At 38.7% G+C, this 22,184-nt stretch overlaps 1 protein-coding gene and 1 long non-coding RNA gene across 4 annotated transcripts in view; one reads left to right on the top strand and one right to left on the bottom strand.

Moving 5' to 3' along the window:
• The window catches only part of LOC135102788 (clumping factor A-like), a 65,161-nt gene that overhangs the window by 16,112 nt on the left and 26,865 nt on the right, over positions 1 to 22,184 (top strand). The window lies entirely within an intron of this gene.
• LOC135102789 (uncharacterized) lies at positions 2,881 to 21,897 on the bottom strand. The gene is made up of 3 exons (XR_010269786.1): positions 21,774 to 21,897; positions 7,044 to 7,143; positions 2,881 to 3,107 (listed from the first exon to the last, which is right to left on the bottom strand). It is a non-coding gene; the product is annotated as an uncharacterized LOC135102789 (long non-coding RNA).

Genomic DNA, 22,184 nt, shown 5'->3' with positions numbered 1-22,184 from the left:
TCGAACTATCTAATCCCGAAGTATGCACCTTAACTCACGGGGCACCATAGAGAGAGAGAGAGAGAGAGAGAGAGAGAGAGAGAGAGAGAGAGAGAGAGAGAGAGAGAGAGAGAGAGAGAGAGAGAGAGTTTCACAAAGTTCCATAAGAATAACTTTGTATAGACATACTAATAATGACTTTATGCAGGTTTTTTCAGCTCAGTGGGGGCCAATTTCTCTAGATTTCCCCTTAGGATGTAGTTGGACCACAAACAATTTGTTCCTAGTTTTTATAGAATTCATTTCAATGTTTCCCCACGTTTGCATCCTCCAACACCTCCTAACAAGTTAACTTCAAACCAAAATTTTAATTGCTTAGTTGGTTTACTATGTGTGCTACTATCAACAAGAAATTCAATCAGTAAAACGAACCCATATCAAAGGTGCACAACAAACAATAATATTAATGTAAACAACATGATACTAGATTATACAGTAATTGTTGATACATGGTATGTGAAAACAGCCTACATGCATAAACTCTTTAATCTCTTCTCTGGTGTTCAAAGGACTGGGAAGAACATCCTCCATTAAGGAGTAATTATCTGCTGCATAATGATAGCTGGAGGCCGATTCCATGGCCCTCAGTATTTTTCCATGGGCATCAAGCCTCTCCATGATATTGTCTAGTTTTCTCAGGACACTCATCTGGAAGCCTGTGGAGATAGTTTGCTTTCTTGCTCTAAAATTATTTGAAAGTCCCTAGTATCCAAAATGTATAAGGCATACCATATAATCTTATATAATAAAACACACTGTCTATCTGTGTGTGTGTTTGCTTTTCAAAGAAAAACCATAGAACTGATTGTGATGAAATTTGATAAGAGTCCCCCTTGATCCTGGGAGTGACATAGCCTCTGTCTTAACTACCTTAACCCAAAACCATTAGATTATTCAGGCAAATTTGTCACCATAACCCAATTCTTGATTCTGGTGCCCATTCAGGGAAAACATTCTTAATGGCTACAGACAGAGGACATGTACAACAGTAAACAGTCCTTGTCAGTCATTTGTTTAGCAAAGCTATTAATCAAATAATTACTTTATAATGAACCTAAGAGTAAAATTTGCTTGGTTAATACCTTTGCCGAACAAACAAATGACTTAAGGTGATGTACGGTGCTTTGGAGAGCCAAATTTTACCTGGGCAATGCCAGGTAATTCTGCTAGTGATTTTCATAAGACAAGCTTGAATCAGATGATGGCCAAGGACTGAGCTCATTAATTCAGCAATATTTGCATTACAAAATATTTACTATACCTGCATTATATGTGACTAGTGTCCCAATGGGACTTAGACATTACCAGTAAGATGAGTTTCTCTACTTGCTTCCTTCAGTAGCCCATGTTCATGCTCACCTGTAAAGTTTCCCAGATGATAAAAAATAAAAAAGGAGGTAGTTTTACACTGAGGAGATAATAAGTCAACCATGTTCAACCTTGAAGAAAAATTACAATATGTAGTAAAAATCAGTTAGCATATCTGCATTACTTGCAACTAGTATCCCAGAGAAAACTGGAGGAGATTGTAAATTCACACAACTGGTTTGCTGAGTGTGTCTACTTGTTTTCTTTGGTGGCACATTTTAATTTTCATCTGCAAAGTTTTCACTTATTAACACTGAGAAGTAGCAAGAACCTTGTCACCTATGCTGATGCTATCATCCCACTGACCAACACATGCCACACGGACACATAACTTAAATATCACTTCACTCAAGAGGTGTATTGTCAAACCAAAGAATGGCATATTGTAGGATTCCCATAGTAGGCATCTTGGGACAGCAACTGCTATTACTACAAACCTGCACTAGCATCAGGAGATGACGCACCTGGGGAGTATCTGGTATTCTGCTTGCACTTTCTCACAGGTTCCTCAGCCTCTAACTCAATATTGGAAGTCCTTTCAGCACATTGTGCTTACCTTCATACTGCTAGAAGGTCATCTATATTCATATAAGTTAATTTAGTAGCCAAATAAATCTCTTTATGTGGAGACAAAATGCAGTTTGGATATTCTAAAGACAAATGCATTATTCATTCTTCTGTAATGCAATGCAATGCAATGGATTAGTAATCTTCACCTTAGATGTTTTATTCTGAGTATTCTTGCAAATTAAGTTTGTTATTTCAAACTATTATAATCTGAATGAATAAATACAAAATTAGTAATTGCAAAATAGAGAATTTCTACTATATGTATATACAATAAAATCCCTCTCTTCCGGCATTCGAGTATCCGGCAGCTTCAAGTATCCGGCACATTTTTCCCTGAGCCTTAAAATCAATAAAAAAATCAATGTGTACTCATTAAATCGATTAAAATTCCCGCGCGATGCATACTTTGTCCCCTCGCCACCAGAGCGTACTGCATCACGCCACCTGCGGCTCGTGACTCAGTCCCGCGTGTGCACTGTTTATTGCTTCACGCCTTCATCATGCCTAAAGTTGTAGAAAAGAGGAAGCGTGTTGTGCTTACACTTAAGCAGAAGGTAGACATTTGTCGACGATTAGAGAGAAGTGAAAGCAGACAGCAACTAATGGCGGAATATGGTGTGGGCTCATCAACTATTTATGACATTAAATCTCAAACGAAAAAGTTGTGGGATTACATGAAAGCCACCGACACCCCAAAGGCAGCGGAAAATCGTCACACACTGCAGTATCATCATGGTGAAAAGATGGACAAAGTGTTATACGAGTGGTTCAGCTTGAAAAGATCAGGAGTCACAATTACAGGCCCAATGCTACAACTGTGTGTTAGTGAGTGTGAGGTGGCAGCGCGGATGGCGACGCGCGGCACGGTAATCAGCTGATCTTTGTTATGGTAAGATGCGTGAGTGTAGGATGGTGATTGTGAACATAATTTCACTTCTATTCAAGTATCCGGCATGTCGGCGGTCCCATTGATGCCGGATAAGAGGGATTTTACTGTACAGAAAAAATACCGTACCTGTAGTAGACAATATTCTAACTTATACTTCTTCCACAACTCTTTGTCAGTCAGCTCAATCTTAATGAATTTTTTTTGATGCCCTTGCATTTCCTGGCCAATAGTAGATCCCTTCCTGAAAGATACAAAATATAAGCTACCATGGAAATCAATACTGACTAGTCATGTCAGAAAAGATAAATAAATAAAAAAATAATATATATATATATATATATATATATATATATATATATATATATATATATATATATATATATATATATATATATTTTTTTTTTTTTTTTTTTTTTTTTTTTTTATGTAGAAAGGACACTGGCCAAGGGCAACAAAAATCCAATAAAAAAAAATGCCCACTGAAATGCCAGTCCCATAAAAGGGTCAAAGCAGTGGTCAAAAATTGATGAATAAGTGTCTTGAAACCTCCCTCTTGAAGGAATTCAAGTCATAGGAAGGTGGAAATACAGAAGCAGGCAGGGAGTTCCAGAATTTACCAGAGAAAGGGATGAATGATTGAGAGTACTGGTTAACTCTTGCATTAGAGACATGGACAGAACAGAAGTGAGAGAAAGAAGAAAGTCTTGTGCAGTGAGGCCGCGGGAGCAGGGGAGGCATGCAGTTAGCAAGATCAGAAGAGCAGTTAGCATGAAAATAGCGGTAGAAGACAACTAGAGATGCAACATTGCAGTGGTGAGAGAGAGGCTGAAGACAGTCAGTTAGAGGAGAGGAGTTGATGAGATGAAAAGCTTTTGATTCCACCCTGTCTAGAAGAGCAGTATGAGTGGAACCCCCGCAGACATGTGAAGCATACTCCATACATGGACGGATAAGGCCCTTATACAGAGTTAGCAGCTGGGGGGGTGAGAAAAACTGGCGGAGACGTCTCAGAACGCCTAACTTCATAGAAGCTGTTTTAGCTAGAGATGAGATGTGAAGTTTCCAGTTCAGATTATAAGTTAAGGACAGACCAAGGATGTTCAGTGTAGAAGAGGGGGACAGTTGAGTGTCATTGAAGAAGAGGGAATAGTTGTCTGGGAGGTTGTGTGAAGTTGATAGATGGAGGAATTGAGTTTTTGAGGCATTGAACAATACCAAGTTTGCTCTGCCCCAATCAGAAATTTTTGAAAGATCAGAAGTCAAGCATTCTGTGGCTTCCCTGCGTGAAATGTTTACCTCCTGAAGGGTTGGACATCTAAGAAAAGACGTGGAAAAATGCAGGGTGGTATCATCAGCGTAGGAGTGGATAGGACAAGAAATTTGGTTTAGAAGTTCATTAATGAATAATAAGAAGAGAGTGGGTAACAGGACAGAACCCTGAGGAACACCAATGTTAATAGATTTAGGAGAAGAACAGTGACCGTCTACCACAGCAGCAATAGAACGGTCAGAAAGGAAACTTGAGATGAAGTTACAGAGAGAAGGAGAGAAGCCGTAGGAGGGTAGTTTGGAAATCAAAGCTTTGTGCCAGACTCTATCAAAAGCTTTTGATATGTCCAAGGCAACAGCAAAAGTTTCACCAAAATCTCTAAAAGAGGATGACCAAGACTCAGTAAGGAAAGCCAGAAGATCACCAGCAGAGCGGCCTTGACGGAAACCATACTGGCGATCAGATAGAAGGTTGTGAAGTGATAGATGTTTAAGAATCTTACTGTTGAGGATAGATTCAAAAACTTTAGATAAGCAGGAAATTAAGGCAATAAGGCGGTAGTTTGGGGGATTAGAACGGTCACCCTTTTTAAGAACAGAATGAATGTAGGCAAACTTCCAGCAAGAAGGAAAAGTAGATGTTGACAGACAGAGCTGAAAGAGTTTGACTAGGCAAGGTGCAAGCATGGAGGCACAGTTTCAGAGAACAATAGGAGGGACCCCATCAGGTCCATAAGCCTTCCAAGGGTTTAGGCCAGCGAGGGCATGGAAAACATCATTGCGAAGAATTTTAATAGGTGGCATGAAGTAGTCAGATGGTGGAGGAGAGGGAGGAACAAGCCCAGAATCATCCAAAGTAGAGTTTTTCGCAAAGGTTTGAGTGAAGAGTTCAGCTTTAGAAATACATGTGATAGCAGTGGTGCCATCTGATTGAAATAAAGGAGGGAAAGAAGAAGCAAAGTTATTGGAGATATTTTTGGTTAAATGCCAGAAGTCACGAGGGGACTTAGATCTTGAAAGGTTTTGACACTTTCTGTTTAAGAAGGAGTTTTTGGCTAGTTGGAGAACAGACTTGGCATGGTTCCGGGCAAAAATATAAAGTGCATGAGATTCTGGTGATGGAAGGCTTAAGTACCTTTTGTGGGCCACCTCTCTATCATGTATAGCACAAGAACAAGCTGTGTTAAACCAAGGTTTAGAAGGTTTAGGATGAGAAAAAAAGTGAGGATTGTATGTCTCCATGCCAGACACTATCACCTCTGTTATGCGCTCAGCACACAAAGACGGGTCTCTGACACGGAAGCAGTAGTCATTCCAAGGAAAATCAGCAAAATACCTCCTCAGGTCCCCCCAACTAGCAGAGGCAAAACGCCAGAGGCACCTTCGCTTAGGCCTTAGGGGGATCCTGAGGAGGGATTGGAGCGACAGGACAAGATACAGATATGATATTGTGATCGGAGGAGCGCAACAGAGAAGAAAGGGTGACAGCATAAGCAGAAGGATTAGAGGTCAGGAAAAGGTCAAGAATGTTGGGCGTTTCTCCAAGACTGTCAGAAATACGGGTAGGGTGTTGCACCAATTGCTCTAGGTCGTGGAGGATAGCAAAGTTGTAAGCTAGTTCACCAGGATGGTCAGTGAAGGGAGAGGAAAGCCAAAGCTGGTGGTGAACATTGAAGTCTCCAAGAATGGAGATCTCTGCAAAAGGGAAGAGAGTCAGAATGTGCTCCACTTTGGAAGTTAAGTAGTCAAAGAATTTCTTATAGTCAGAGGAGTTAGGTGAGAGGTATACAGCACAGGTAAATTTAGTTTAAGAGTGACTCTGTAGTCGTAGCCAGATGGTGGAAAATTCGGAAGAATCAAGAGCGTAGGCATGAGAGCAAGTTAAGTCACTGCGCACATAAACGCAGCATCCAGCTTTGGATCGAAAATGAGGATAAAGAAAGTAGGAGGGAAAAGAAAAGGGGCTACTGTCAGTTGCCTCAGACACCTGAGTTTCAGTGATGAAAAAAAGATGAGGTTTAGAAGAGGAGAGGTGGTGTTCAACAGATTGAAAATTAGATCTTAGACCATGAATGTTACAGAAGTTAATGAAGAAAAAGTTGAGGGGGGTGTCAAGATACTTAGGGTCGTCAACAGAAAGGCAGTCCGACCTGGGGACATTTATGGTCCCCTCCCCAGATGGGGACTCCGAGGCTGGTGTAGGAGTCGCCACTATGATTTTAAAATTTTTGAGTGAAGGGTGTGTGTGTTATTAGGTGCTTGTAGTTTTGTGTGGAGGAAGGGAGTTGTCTTTAGAGGGCAGGCTGTGACTGCCCCCTTGTGTTGTGAGACACAAAGGGAAACGTTCAGTGAGGTCACAGCTGGGTTTAATGATAAGTTCACAGCACCCCCTGAACAGTGTTTTAAACCTCACTGGGAGTAATTATCATTTTGGCAGGTGTCTACTGTATATATATATATATATATATATATATATATATATATATATATATATATATATATATATATATATATATATATATATATATATACAAAATCATTATAATTAAAATTCATCAAAGGGCATGACAGTCACAATATCCTACACTTCTCTATCTATTCTATTTCCTTTTACATTAGTATTCCTCTCTCTCTCTCTCTCTCTCTCTCTCTCTCTCTCTCTCTCTCTCTCTCTCTCTCTCTCTCTCTCTCTCTTATTTATTCCTATTTCTAATACTTCTTGCTGAGACAGGGTTTTGGCAGTTCTACAGGAGTAAGTCTCAAAACAATGGCAAGACAGGGTACCCTGCCATTTGTGCTGGATAAACAAAATTATGCTACATTATTATAAACAGCATCAGAGCTTAATATCTGCAAAAAACCTAAATCTCCTACAGCTAACTACTATAACCCAGTAGCTAAAACTGACCTTGTTTTCAGTCTCAATCCAATACAAATGGGAAACTGCAACTGTCTTCTCTTCCACATATTCAGTGACCACATACATAGTCCACTTTGCTACTGATACACTACCTGTGTGAGAGAAACTAAACAGTAAAACAATCTATGATTCCCCTAAGCTTTTTGTAGCCACACCGGCTGGGCATCAATTGGCTCTCAGGTGATCTGTTTTACTGATCACACCCATCATCGTATGGTCGAGGAAAGGCAGTTCTCCCTGACATGTTTATTGATGAGGTAGGCATGACCGTAAGAACTGCGAACAAGTTCTCGGTCTCAATTTCTTACAAAATAACATTATACACGGATATTAAACACTTTCAACATATTACAATATTCATTAACAATACATGCAATTAACTTGGCACTATGACAATTAGTTTTTACTGCAAAAGTAAAGTATTTATCTCAGTCACCATCCTGCCCGTCTTTGTCTGAGCGCGACTTGGCCGTGAGTGATGCCCGCAGGCGACCAGCAGGTTAACCCCACACTACTAACAAGTGAGCATCGGCTTCGGTGCTTAATATAGCACTGAATACTGATACTTACACATATTACACGTTTTCATGCAAACAGAAAACTATTGAACATTTCACTTATAAATGCCGAGGAATAATGACGTGAGGTACATACGCTTTACATACAGTAACATGGCTCCCCTAAATTGTGTAACAATTTACCTTAAATCAACATTAGTATGTACCTTAAAACTAGGATTAGCACATAATATGTTTTGTTACACTGGCTCCTTGGTGGGGATGCTCCGGTCTATTATTATGCATTACCTTCTAACAGCAATACTAGACTATGTATTGGCCTCTCTATGATGGTCCTGTTTGCCTTTATGTGTCTTCCCTGGTTGTCGAGATTACAGTCTGAAACCAGGACCTTAACCTTTCTTACTAGGCCATCATGATCAAGAGATACTTCTGTTACTCTTCCCAGTTTCCACTGGTTCCTTGCTACATTATGATCTTTGACGATAACTATGTCATTTACACTAAGATTCCTCTTTGGTGTTGTCCACTTATTTCTAAGTTGTAGGAATTGCACATACTCCTTTTTCCACCTGGACCAGAACTGGTTGGCCAGGTATTGTGCTCTGCGCCATCTCTTTATGCAGTACAGGTCCTTCTTAATGAAAATGCTTTGAGGAGGCAGTACTACCTTTGTTTTCATAGTTAACAAATTACTGGGTGTCAACGGTGTAGGACTTTCTGGGGAGTTAAGGTGGTCCACAGTTAGGGGACGACCATTAACTATATTTTCTGCTTCAACTAAGAAGGTTCTCAGATCTTGCTCATCTAACTGGGTACCATGCTGATCAAGTAACACAGACAGTACATTTCTCACTGTGTGTATCTGCCTCTCCCAAACACCTCCCATGTGACTGGAATTGGGTACAGTCATGTTAAAAACAATTCAGTCACACTGATCTTTCATGAGTTCTTGTCTGACTTTATTGTTATTTAATTCTTTCAAGCATTTCTCATACTCTGATTTGGCTCCTACAAAGTTAGTTCCTTGGTCACATCTCAACTGTCTTACGGGCCCTCTTCGTCCTACAAAGCGATGGTATACACTTAGGAAGGAACTTGTATCCATGTTGTTGGCTGTCTCTATGTGCACAGCTCTACATGCCATGCAAGTAAAGAGCACTCCATATCTTTTAAGCTCCTTACGCCCCTCTTTGACATAGAAAGGGCCAAAGAAATCTACTGCTGAGTATGTAAAAGGAAGTGATGGTTCTAGTCTGTCAATAGGCAGGTCTGCCATTTTCTGTCCCTGTGTTGTACTTCTAACTTTATGACAGATAATGCACTTTGAAATGTGCCTTGATACTAGGGATGATCCTCCTACTATCCAGTATCCACATGACCTGATTTAATTTAAAGTTATGCCCCTGCCTTGATGATTTGTCCTTTTGTGATGGTGGCATATTATCAGCTGTGTTATGTGTGATGTTTTGGGGAGGATGACTGGATGTTTGGATTCATCTGTCTGATTAGAAAGCTTCAATCTTCCTCCTACTCTCATGATACCATTTTTGTCAATGAAGGGATCTAACTTATAGAGGGAACTGGTCTTGTCTATCACTTTTGTTCCTTTGCCATTGTCTCCTTTAATTAAAGAATTATGGTTAGCAGATGATTTCAGTACATTTATCTCCTTTTGGAATGCCTTTGCTTGCAGTTGTTTTATAATTACATTTTCAGCTTCTGACACTTCTGCTACATTTACTGGCTCATATGTGTTTCCCTTTACTTTAGTAGTGCCATCACCTTTTCCTCTGAAGCTGTTCAGAAGCTTGAGGCATACAGCAACTGCCCTCTTTGCTTTAAATCAATCAGAAAAATACTTAAGTCTTTCTAGTATATCTGTGGGCTGTTGTGTACCTACAGCATGGCATACAACTTTCTTCACTTCAGGATCATTCTCATTTATGACCTTGTACTGGGAATGGCTATCCATTTTGCTATGTTGCCAAAGGAATTCTGGGCCATTCCACCAGATCTTGCTATTACACAATTCATCTGCTGTCATGCCTCTAGATGCATGATCTGCTGGGTTATACTGCGTCTCTACAAATTTCCACTGATCTGGTGGTGTGATCTCTTATTGTTTCTACTCTATTTGCAACATATACTCGTACATGGAATCTCTTTGCTTCATTTGCAATGTAACCAAGGACTATTTGCTGTCTGTCCAAAATACTTCTTCCACATTATTATACTCAAGTTCTCCCTTCAAGAGTTTATGGATTCTAACTGACACCACTGCTGCTGCTAGTTCTAGTCTGGGAATTGTCATGGTTTTTAGAGGTGTGACACGTGACTTTGCCATTACTAATGCACAATGAATTTAGCCAGTCATGCTAATTAATCTAATATATGAGCACTGGCCATATCCCTCTTGACAGGCATCTGAAAAGTGATGGAGTTCAACCTTTTCTACTTCCCCAAAGTCATCGGGTTTGTAGCATCTAGGTACCTTTAACTGATCTAGTTTGTGCAGCTCATCCTTCCATTTTATCCATTTAGGTTTGACATAATCTGGCACCTCATCATCCCATTCAACTGCATTCTTACATAATTCTTGTAAAATTTGCTTTCCAGTCAGTATGAGAGGTGACACTAGACCTAATGGATCATATATAGAGCTCACTGTTGACAGAATGCCTCTCCTGGTGAGTGGCTTGTCTTTCAATTTTATTCTAAATTGAAATGTGTCAGATTCTATGCACCACTCAACTCCCGAAGTTCTTTCTATAGGCAGTGTGTCTTCATTCTTACTAAAATCCAAACTTTTAATTCCATCTGCTCTCTCATGAGGAGAAATTGCAGCTAATACATCTTTGTTGTTTGACAAGAACTTATGAAGGTTAAAACCTCCCTTGTAACATAATTCTTTGCTCTGCTGAATAAGAGTGACAGCTCCATCCATTGTAGCTACTGACTTCAAACCATCATCAACATAAAAGTTGTTTCTTACAAACTTGACTGCATCAGATCCACACCCGTAGTCATCTGCAGCTTTCTTAAGTGCAAAGTTGGCTACACTTGGAGATGATGTAGCTCCAAACAGGTGAGCTGTCATCCTGTATTCAGCTATCTCATTATTAAGGTCACCATTTTCCCACCAAAGGAATCTTAACATGTCTCTGTGTTCTGGGTTGACCTTCACTTGATGGTACATTGCTTCTATATCACATACAAGTGCAATGCTTTCTTGCCTAAACCTACACAACACTCCATAAGTTTGTTGGTAAGGTCTGGGCCTTGTAACAGGTGACTGTTTAATGACTGGTTCCTGTAGTTTGCACTACAGTCAAAGACAACTCTCAACTTCTTTGGCTTTCTCGGATGATAGACTCCATGATGTGGAATGTACCAGACCTTACCATCATTCCTAACTAAATCCTTTGTCGGTACAACCTCTGCATAACCTTTTGTAATCATATCATCCATAAACACTTTGTAATCACCTTTGTGTTGATTATCCTTCTCAAGTTTAGCTCTTAACTTATTGAGTCTCTGCTCTGCTAATAGTTTGTTGTTTGGAAGCTTGACGTTATCATCTTTAAGAGGAAGGGGCAACTCATAATGGCCATCCTTCAGCTGATGTACTCTTTCTTTCATCTTACTCATAAACCTTTTATCTTCATATGATAATGGAGTGTCAGCTGACTTTCTATCACTGAAGTCAAGTTTAAACATATCTCTCACTTGAGAAGGATTAATCATCTCTTTGGTTTTAGTAGGAACCACTAAGAAATTAACCCTCTTTTCTTCATTGATTTCTACTTCTTGTGTCACTGTTCTGTAGACTACCACTGTATCCTCCAATGGACTTGAATGGGGTGAGATTCTACCAATGATCCCCCAACCTAGCTCTGTTCTATGAGCATGGGGATGCTTCTTGCTATCACCTGCTATTTGCTCTTCTGCCATAATGGTTTCTGCACAATCAAGACCAATGAGGAGTCCTATGTCAACATTTGGGTCATATTTCATTAGTTTGTCAGAGATTGCCTTTAAGTGGGGCCAGTCACAAGCAGTCTTGGGCCTTGGTATCTGACTCTGTCCAGCTGAAATGTTTTCTGTTGAATATGCTGAGGGGATTGATATTTCCACTTCTTCATTATAACCTCACTTTAAGTCCATGAATTTTGGTAGAATCAGTGATTTGTTTTCCACTTATTGTGTGGATATTAAGTGACAATGATGGTCTGCTAACTCCCAATTTATTCAGAGTGCTTTCCTTGATGAAGGAAGCATCAGACTGCTCATCCAGCAGGGCATACACTAAAACTTTATTCTCTTCATTACTAACATGATGTAACCATACAGGAATTATCATGGTGTGCATGTCATGTGTCACTGATTCTGTAACTTTGACCTTATTTGCTACTACTGTGGGTTTATCATCTTTAGGCTGAGTTGCTTGTGCTGGCACCTCTTGGCTCTCAGTTCTTGTCATATCATCATTGTGAAGAGCTGTGGGATGGTATCTCTGACATACTTTACAAACTTTCCTTCTTCTACAATCCTTTCCTTTGTGACCCATTTTTAGACACCCTGTACATAACCTTTTTTCTTTAGCAAATTTGTACCTAGTATTACCATAAAGTTTGGCAAATTCCTTGCAATCATCTAAATCATGATCCTTTGTACAGTAGTGACAGAATCGTCCTTTCCTTTCCTGGTCCTTGGGATACTGTTTGTTGGCTTGTACATTTACTTTACTTTGGAATGACCACATTGGTTTTTCCTCAATTGCTTTAGCCATGAAAGTTCTACTCCCTCTATTCTTTGTTATGATGTTTGATTCCCTTGGTTTCCAATTGGTTGCCCTTGTGTGAGTTTTGATCCAGTCATTTACTTCCCTACTTACTGAATTCCAGGAAACAAATGGATTGCTTGCTCCTTTTGCTTCTTTCCGGACAAATTCACATAACATTTCAAAGGGTGGGTGGTGCTCTTCATTGCTACTAGGAGTGTTGTTATTACTGTTAGTATCAAGATATATCATTACTTGCTTTCTCCAGTCATGAACAATATGTTCAGGGAGTTTTGCTAGCACCTTTCTCTGCTCTCTCGGGTCATTCAGAAATGACAAATAAGAAGTGTGTTTCATTGCAGCTAAACAGCACTTCAAAAAATCTGAGAATGCTGTTAATGCTGGACCATAATGCGGAGAGATTGGTAGCCAATTCATTAACTTTTCTGTGTAAGCATCAGCTATGATGCTTTTGTTTCCAAATCTATCCCTAAGAATTTTCTTTGCCTGCACATAGTCAGCATCGGAGTTAAAGTGCATTAACATTTTAATGGCATCCTTTGCCTCACCAGTTGTATACCTGTCTAAGTAGGCAAGTCTCTCTCTACCAATAGAAGTTTTAGACTCTACATAAGTTTCAAAGTTTTTCAACCAACTTGGAAATTCCATGGGTTCTCCATCAAAGGTGTTAGGTTCTATTGGAGGGAGGCTCCACTTGGGATCAGGTATATTGACTGCAAAGGTTCCCCCAGGATGGGAAAAGGATTGATGATTCTGTCTCACATTATTAGGCATGTTGACATTATGAGTGTGTCTACGAGAGCTTGGTATGAGACTCTGAGCTGTAGGGTTGAGATTTATTGCCTGAGGTTCACTAAATATTTGTCCATCTACTTCATTTGTCATCAATTCATTATCTCTATTGCAAGAAGAAGGTTCCTGTGGGTCATGGAATGTAACATATTTGTGAGGCATGGCACTGTCACTTTGTTGATTTGCAATTGCTTGTGCTTTCATTTCATTTTGTGACTCTATGTATTGTTGAAGATAACTTTGCTTCTCTACACTTTCATCATTACCTGGAAGCATTTTTACTTCTTCTTCAACTAAGCTAAGAGCATTAAGTTCTGCACTAGCAACTGCTAAATCTCTCTCTTTCCTTTTCTTTGCAAACATTGCCTGGTCTCTAGCTAACCTAACTTCTGCCTCTGCTAAACTATCATGATATTCCATTTCCTTTCTAAGTCTGGCTACCTTTGCTGCTGCTTCTTGCTTTCTTTGTGCTGATGAACGTGATGAAGTAGATGAGACTCTAGAATGCCTAGACCGTTTACTAGAACAAATTGATCCTTTGTCATTCTTTAACTCTTTTCTTTTACATTCTATACTTTCTAATATTTCATGGTGAACTCGTTGATTGTGTTCCAGCTCTTCATTTAGCTTCTCTGACTTTTCTGGCTCTAGTTCCACCAGTTTTGTGTATTCCACATAATACTGATGAAATGCCTCTATTACTTCACTTGACATGGGCTCTAATTCAAAGGGGCTAATTACAATTTTTAGTCCTTTCTTAATTTTGCTGGTAACACTGCTCCATTTACACTTACAGGACTCTGCTCTCCTTTGGTTACACTGACTTGATATTCTCTTCCTTTGTCGGTCGGCACTCGCTCCCTGACACTAACTTCTTCATTACAAGCTTGACCCTTGTCCACTTGCTCACCCTCACCTTCCCTAAGGCCATCTACGGCATTAATTTCCTCAGTATCAGACATATCTAACAACTTACCTAATTGTGTCAATACTGAGACACTGAAAGAGCAATTAAAATTACCACTCTAATACTAGCTAATTGTGGGTAATTTTCACTTAGGCCACTCAATTCAGTGCACATACATACTATTATATTTTCTTGCCTGTGACCATGGGTTCTACAAAATGGTGGCGAGGCACAGTGGGTAGAAGGGAGTGGTTGTCGTCAAGGGGAGAGCTGACCCCAGGGCTTCAAAGGTCAACCTATAGGCTTACGTCAGCGTCCCCTCGTCCTGTGACTCACTCTTGCTACGGTTTCACATGGAGCCAATTTCTTGCTTGTAGGTCGAGTTCTTACTGTAGCCGCACCGGCTGGGCATCAATTGGCTCTCAGGTGATCTGTTTTACTGATCACACCCATCATCGTAGAGTCGAGGAAAGGCAGTTCTCCCTGACACGTTTATTGATAAGGTAGGCATGACCGTAAGAACTGCGAACAAGTTCTCGGTCTCAATTTCTTACAAAATAACATTATACACGGATATTAAACACTTTCAACATATTACAATATTCATTAACAATACATGCAATTAACTTGGCACAATGACAATCAGTTTTTACTGCAAAATTAAAGTATTTACCTCGGTCACCATCCTGCCCGTCTTTGTCTGAGCGCGACTTGGCCGTGAGTGATGCCCGCAGGTGACCAGCAGGTTAACACCACACTACTAACAAGTGAGCATCGGCTTCGGTGCTTAATATAGCATTGAATACTGATACTTACACATATTACACGTTTTCATGCAAACAGAAAACTATTGAACATTTCACTTATAAATGCCGAGAAATAATGACGTGAGGTACATACACTTTACATACAGTAACACTTTTTCTTTGGCAGGACAATAGGTGAAACAGGAATCACTGATACTTAAGGATATTGAGATAACAGTGTAATGAGTGATCTGCATTTGATATAACTAGGTGTGAAGGCCTATTGGCCAATCTTGAATTCTGCCCTAATTCTAAATGAATGATTTGCATGCTTGGATTACATTAACATAATCAGAAACTAAAGTCAAATAATGAATTTGTTTTTTAACTATTCAAAAGCTATACCCTAAACAAATTCCACAAATATCTCTGTCTATTTAGACTAATCCAAATAAATATTATTTGTCTACACACACCCATATGCATGTAGATTTGTAAAGATGAGGGAAAAAAACTTACTATAAAAAAAAAAATTAGCTGAAGGCAGTTTCCTTTTCAATCAATTCATAGTTAAAATTAGGGCAGTTACAAAGGCTGGCATTGGTACAGTGACAGGTGAAATTATAGCATTCATAGTTCAACTCAACTCTATATTACTGCTCTCACAAAACCTGCAATTACTAATGGGGCTCAAATGACCACATGCCAACTGTTGTCCAGTAGTGACATGAAACATGCAAACATCTATCATGCAACTTTCAGTTCTTTTCTGGAGAGAGAGAGAGAGAGAGAGAGAGAGAGAGAGAGAGAGAGAGAGAGAGAGAGAGAGAGAGAGAGAGAGAGAGAGAGAGAAATGGAAAGCAATTAAAATTTAAAAACTTACTGCCCCCCAAAAATAAAAAAAATAAATAAAAAAAATTAAAAAAAAAGTAGCCATGAAGCATATCTGATATCCCAGTACAGAACCAATGATTACTATACCAAGAGACATGAAAGCATTTCTATCTTGGGCATCCCTTCAAGGGCATTGCAAAGCAAGGGGAGGCAGATGCTGGAATAAACTACTTTGATTTATAAGTACATACACTTAGCAAATCTTGATATGTATAGAATGAAGCTATACGGTTTTTTAAAACATCTTCCCTATTAAGCAACTTGATATACTCTTCTGGTTAGGATAATAATCACTGCATTTTTTTTTTTTTTTCTATAAAAATTACAGGCCAAGGCAAAAAATAAATTAATTAATTATCTAATAAATAAATAAATTAATTAATTAATTAATTAATTAATTAATAATAAATAATTTCATATATAAATCAATTAGTTAATAAATAAATAAATTAATTAATTAATTGATTAAAATACAATAAAATAAAATAAAATGAATAAATAAAAATCCTGCTAAATTGCTGTGCCAAGAGATGACAGAACAAGGGCACAGAAAAATATAGGGGTGTGTTTAAAAATTACTGGTACTATATCAATTGACGGAGGAGGCAGTAGGCACCTGCCAAAATTATAATTACTCCCAGTGAGGTCTAAAGCATTGGATCAGGGGGTGCTGTGAACCTATCATTAAACCAGCTGTGACCTCACTGAACGTTTCCCTTTGTGTCTCACAATACAGGGGGGGCAGTCACAGCCTGCCCTCTAAAGACAACTCTTCCTTCATACAAAACAACAAGCACCTAATTACATACACACCCTTCATTCAAAATTCAAAATTATCATCGCGACTCCTTACACCAGCTTCTGGGTCCCCATCGGGGGGGGGGACCACAAATGTCCCAAGGTCGGACTACTCTCCTGGTATTAACCTTAAATATCTTGACACCCCCTCAACTTTTTCTTCATTAACTTCTGCAGCATTTGCAGCCTTATATCTAATTTTCAATCTGTAGAACACCACCTCTCTTCTACTAAACTTCATCTTTTTTTTCCTCACTGAAACACAGATGCCTAAGGCAACTGACAGTAGCCCCTTTTCTGTTCCCTCCTACTTTCTCTATCCTCATTTTCACTCCAAAGTTGGATGTTGCATTTATATGCGCAACAACTTAATCTGCTCTCGTACCCACGTTCTTGAATCTTCTGAGTTCTCCAGTATCTACAGAGTCTGACTCTCTTCCCTTTTGCAGAGATCTCCATTCTTAAAGACTTCAATGTTCATCACCAGCTTTGGCTTTACTCTCCCTTCACTGACCATCCTGGTGAACTAGCCTTTAACTTTGCCTTTAACTCCATGGCCTAGAGCAACTGGTGCAACAACCTACTCGTATTCCTGACCATTTTGGAGACATGCCCAACTTTCTTGACCTTTTCCTAAACTCTAATCTTTCTGCTTATGCTGTTACCCTATATTCTCTGTTGCGCTCCTCCAATCACAATCTCATATCTGTATCTTGTCCTATTGCTCTAATCCCTCCCCAGCATCTCCCTAAGCAGAGGTGCCTCTGGCATTTTGCCTCTGCTACTTGGGGGACCTGAGGAGATATTTTGCTGATTCTCTTTGGAAAGACTACTGCTTCCATGTCAGAGACCCATCTCTGTGTGCCGAGCACATATCAGAGCTAGTCACATATCTAATATGTGCCGAGCACATATTAGATAGTGTCTGGCATGGAGGTGTACATTCTTCACTCTCTTTCTTGACCTAAACTTTCCAAACCTTGGTTTAACACAGCCTGTTCTCACACTATATATGATAAAGAGGTAGCCCACAAGAGATAATTGAGCCTTCCATCACCAGAATCTCATGCCCTATATTTTTGCACAGAACCATGCCAAGTCTGTTCTCCAACTAGCCAAAAACTCCTTCATTAATAGAAAGTGTCAAAAATTTTCAAGATCTATCTCCCCTTGAATAACTTTGCTTCTTCTTCTTTGCCTCCTTTATTTCAACCAGCTGGCACCACTGCTATCACATTTATCTCTAAAGCTGAACTCTTTGCTGAAATCTTTACTAAAAACTCTATCTTGGATGATTCAGGGCTTGTTCCTCCCTCTCATCCACACTCTGACTATTTCATACTACCTATTAAAATTCTTCACAAAGATGTTTCTCATGCCCTCTGCTAGCCTAAACCCTAAGAGGGCTTATGGACACAATGGGGTCCCTCCTATTGTTCTCCGAAACTGCACCTCCATGCTTGTACCTTGCCTAGTCAAACTCATTCAGCTCTGTCTGTCAACATCTACCTTTCCTTCTTGCTGGAAGTTTGCCTACATTCAGCCTATTCCTAAAAAAAGAGAAAAAAAAAAAAAGAGAGACCATTCCAATCCCTCAAACTACTGTTCTGTTGCTTTAATTTCCTGCCTATCTAAAGTTTTTTTAATCTATCCTCAACAGGAAGATTCTTAAACATCTATTGCTTCACAACCTTCCATCCGATCACCAGTATGGGTTCTGTCAAGGCCACTCTACTGATGATGATCTGGTTTTCCTTACTGAGTATCCTCTTTTAGAGATTTTGGTGAAACTTTTGCTGTTGCCTTAGACCTATCTAAAGCTTTTGCCACAAAGCTTTTATTTCCAAACTACCCTCTACAGCTTCTATCCTTCTCTCTGTAACTTCATCTCAAGTTTCCTTTCTGACCGTTCTGTTGCTGCTGTGGTAGATGGTCAATGTTCTTCTCCTAAATCTATTGACAGTGGTGTTCCTCAAGTTTCTGTCTTGTCACTCACTTTCTTTCTATTATTCATCAATAATTTTCTAAACCAAACTTCTTGTCCTATCCACTCCTACACTGATGATACCACCCTGCACTTTTCCATGTCTTTTCACAGGCGTCCAACCCTTCAGAAAGTAAACAGTTCATGCAGGAAAGCCACAGAATGCCTGTCTCCTGATCTCTCTAATATTTCTGAATGGGGCAAAGCAAACTTAATATTGTTCAATGCTTCAAAAACTCAATTCCTCAATCTATCAACTCAATATAATCTTCGAGACAACTATCCCCTCTTCTCCAGTGACACTCAGCTTTCCCTATCTTTTACACTGAACATTTTCAGTCTGTTCTTTACTATAATCTAAACTGAAAACTTCACATCTCATCTCTAGCTAAAACAGTTTCTATGAAGTCAGGTATTCTGAGACATCTCTGCCAGTTTTTCTCACCCTTCCAGCTGCTACCTCTATACAGGGGCCTTATCTGTCCATGTATGGAGTATGCTTCCCATGTCTGGGGTGGGTTCCACTCATACCGCTCTTCTAGACAGGATGGAATCAAAAGCTTTTCGTCTCATCACCTCCTCTCCTCTAACTGACTGTCTTCAGCCTCTTTCTCATCACCACAGTGTTGCATTCCTTGCTATCCTCTACCATTATTTCATGCTAAGTGGTCTTCTAATCTTGCAAACTGCATGCCTCCCCTCTTCTCACTGCCTCACTGCACAAGACTTTCTTCTTTCTCTCACCCCTATTCTGTCTACCTCTCTAATGCAAGAGTTAACCAGTATTCTCAAACTTCCTGCTTGCTTCTGTATTTCCACCTTCCTATGACTGGAATTCTTTCAAGAAGGATGTTTTATGACATTTATCCTTTAATTTTTTACTACTGCTTTGAGCCCTATTCAGGGACTGGCATCTCTGTGGGCCTTTTTTTTATATTGTATTTTTGTTGCCCTTATCTGGTGTCCCTCCTACATAAAAAAAGAAGGAAAGAAAAGAAAAATCTAAACTATATCTATCAAAATAATTACTACTTGAACACCTTGGTACATGAAGAAGCCTGGAAATAAATTGTTTTAATTATTTTATTTCTGAATTAATGTTCAAAATAGTAGTGGCATAGCTGTTGTGGTGGTACAAATTACACTACCTATCTATATACCAGGCTGAAGTCTCCCACAAGATGAAGGCAGCTGGCACCCTCCTCCCTAGAAGGGTAGCTGAGACAAGGCATTCACATACACATGCACTCAACTCTTTAGTACGATAACCAGACTACTGCAGGCAGCATGCAACTGAGGTTAGTGTTAGGTTTAAGTTCAATATATAGTTCTTGTCCTTACAAGCAATTTGAATGGTTAAATTTGCACAACACTTTAAAGGTATTTTATTCATTTTGACCAATATAGAGTTGAGAGGTGAAAATATTCAAATCGACCTGTGGTCATTTACAACCCATATGCAGAGCGATGCAGGATAGGCTTGTATCTTTATTCCCTAGTCTCTCTTTACCAGCAGTAAATAGGAACTAGGTATATATATATATATATATATATATATATATATATATATATATATATATATATACCTGGTTCCTATTTACTGCTGGTATATATATATATATATATATATATATATATATATATATATATATATATATATATATATATATATATATATATATATATATATATATATATATATATATATATATATATATATATATATATATATATATATATATATATATATATATATATATATATATATATATATTTTTTTTTTTTTTTTTTTTTTTTTTTTTTTTTTTTTTTTTTTAGGTGTTTCAACAAACTTGCTGTTTCTTCCAAAAATCAGTAGCTTTCTCTTTTTCCCTTCCCCCCCTTTAAAGTAGATTTATGAGAAAATCAGTTAGCAAAGATTCATTCAAAACATGCAGAAATATACCAGACAAATATATTTAATGTCAACATGTGTGAGTATTACACTCTCCCTTCCAGAACCCCATGGCGCCCCGAGGCGCCCACAAGGGACCCACTAACTTAAAAAAAGAAAATAAAAAAAAATCACCAGTGACATTTCTAGCAGCCTACAAGGCATATATATATATATATATATATATATATATATATATATATATATATATATATATATATATATATATATATATATATATATATATATATATATATATATATATATATATATATATATATATATATGCGCCAGGCCACTGTACTCATTTGTTTCTTGTACATTTTGAGCCTGTGGTGGATAAGTTCATTTTAACCTGGGACAGGGTTGACCATGACATCCTCCTTCCCAAGAGGGAGGGTCACAAATCTCAGCTTATACCTGGTTCCTATTTAGTGCTGGTGAAGAGAGACTAGGGAAACGACACTGGTGATTTTTTTTTTTTTTTTTTTTTTTAAGTTCGTGGGTCCCTTGTGGGCGCCTCGGGGCGCCATGGAGTTCTGGAAGGGAGAGTGTAATACTCACACATGTTGACATTAAATATATTTGTCTGGTATACTTCTGCATGTTTTGAATGAATCTTTGCTAACTGATTTTCTCGTAAATCTACTTTAAAAGGGGAAGGGAAAGAGAGAAAGCTACTGATTTATGGAAGAAACAGGAAGTTAGTTGAAAACACACCTAATAATAAAAAAAAAAAAAAATATATATATATATATATATATATATATATATATATATATATATATATATATATATATATATATATATATATATATATATCCACCAATAACCGCGGAATACGAGTACATTACCATGAGAACTATCACGATTATATATTTATTTACTTTTTTTTTTTCTAATCTAAGAAACATAAAGTGCCATTGTCTTGAAATTCGAAGGTTGTTAGCATCATCTCCATATCCCTGTTCAGGCATACTTCGGAATATTTAACAACTAAAAGAAAAAATAGAAAATAATGGCAGCTGCTGTCCACACCCTTACTTTGCCATATGATGGCGTAATCCTGGCAGAACTGTGACTGTGTCCCACGTGGCACCACATAACATTACATTATGCACCAAATTAACATTCTTAACTACTCATTTCTAACAATTCCCGTTATTTCTCCAGTGTTGACTAGCATCACTAAAGCGCTGTTGCAAATCACTTTTCTATCACGATGTTCTCGCCCCGAAAACATCGGGGCGAGAACATCGTAATGCACCGTCATGCAATGCACACAGCTTAGTCCACCAGGCACTAGACCTTCCCTTCTTTTAGCCCCGATTTGACCCGACACCTATCTCTACAAGTTCATGAATCCTTTTTACACTAAAGGCGGCGTTACACAGAACAAATTTCTCCCAGCTTCCTGCCGGTTGGCCAAACTGACTAGCAGATGGCGTCAAGCAGCTCGTTTTCTGCTGTCGGGAAGAATGAAAAACGGCTGTGGTGATGGACTTCATGGGTGTATTTGAAGTCATACGTCGTACTACAAGCTGTACATGTAAAGTAAAGATATATAGTCGTACTTTACGAGTAAAATTATCATCTATAAAACTTTCCTAACGAAATATATGTGGCAGAGTGTGCTTATGATTTGATTGCGTGGTATGTGAAATTATTTATAGCGCTTATTTGACAGGTGCAGCTGACAAAATAAACTATGCGCCTGATAGTCCTGCGCTAAGTTTTGCTGAAGTGTGAAAGC

This window comes from Scylla paramamosain, chromosome 8 (genome assembly GCF_035594125.1).
Source record: "Scylla paramamosain isolate STU-SP2022 chromosome 8, ASM3559412v1, whole genome shotgun sequence".
In the NCBI taxonomy this organism is placed as follows: domain Eukaryota; kingdom Metazoa; phylum Arthropoda; class Malacostraca; order Decapoda; family Portunidae; genus Scylla; species Scylla paramamosain.
Note: the sequence above shows the minus strand (reverse complement) of the source record. Positions and strands in the feature narration are given on the sequence as shown.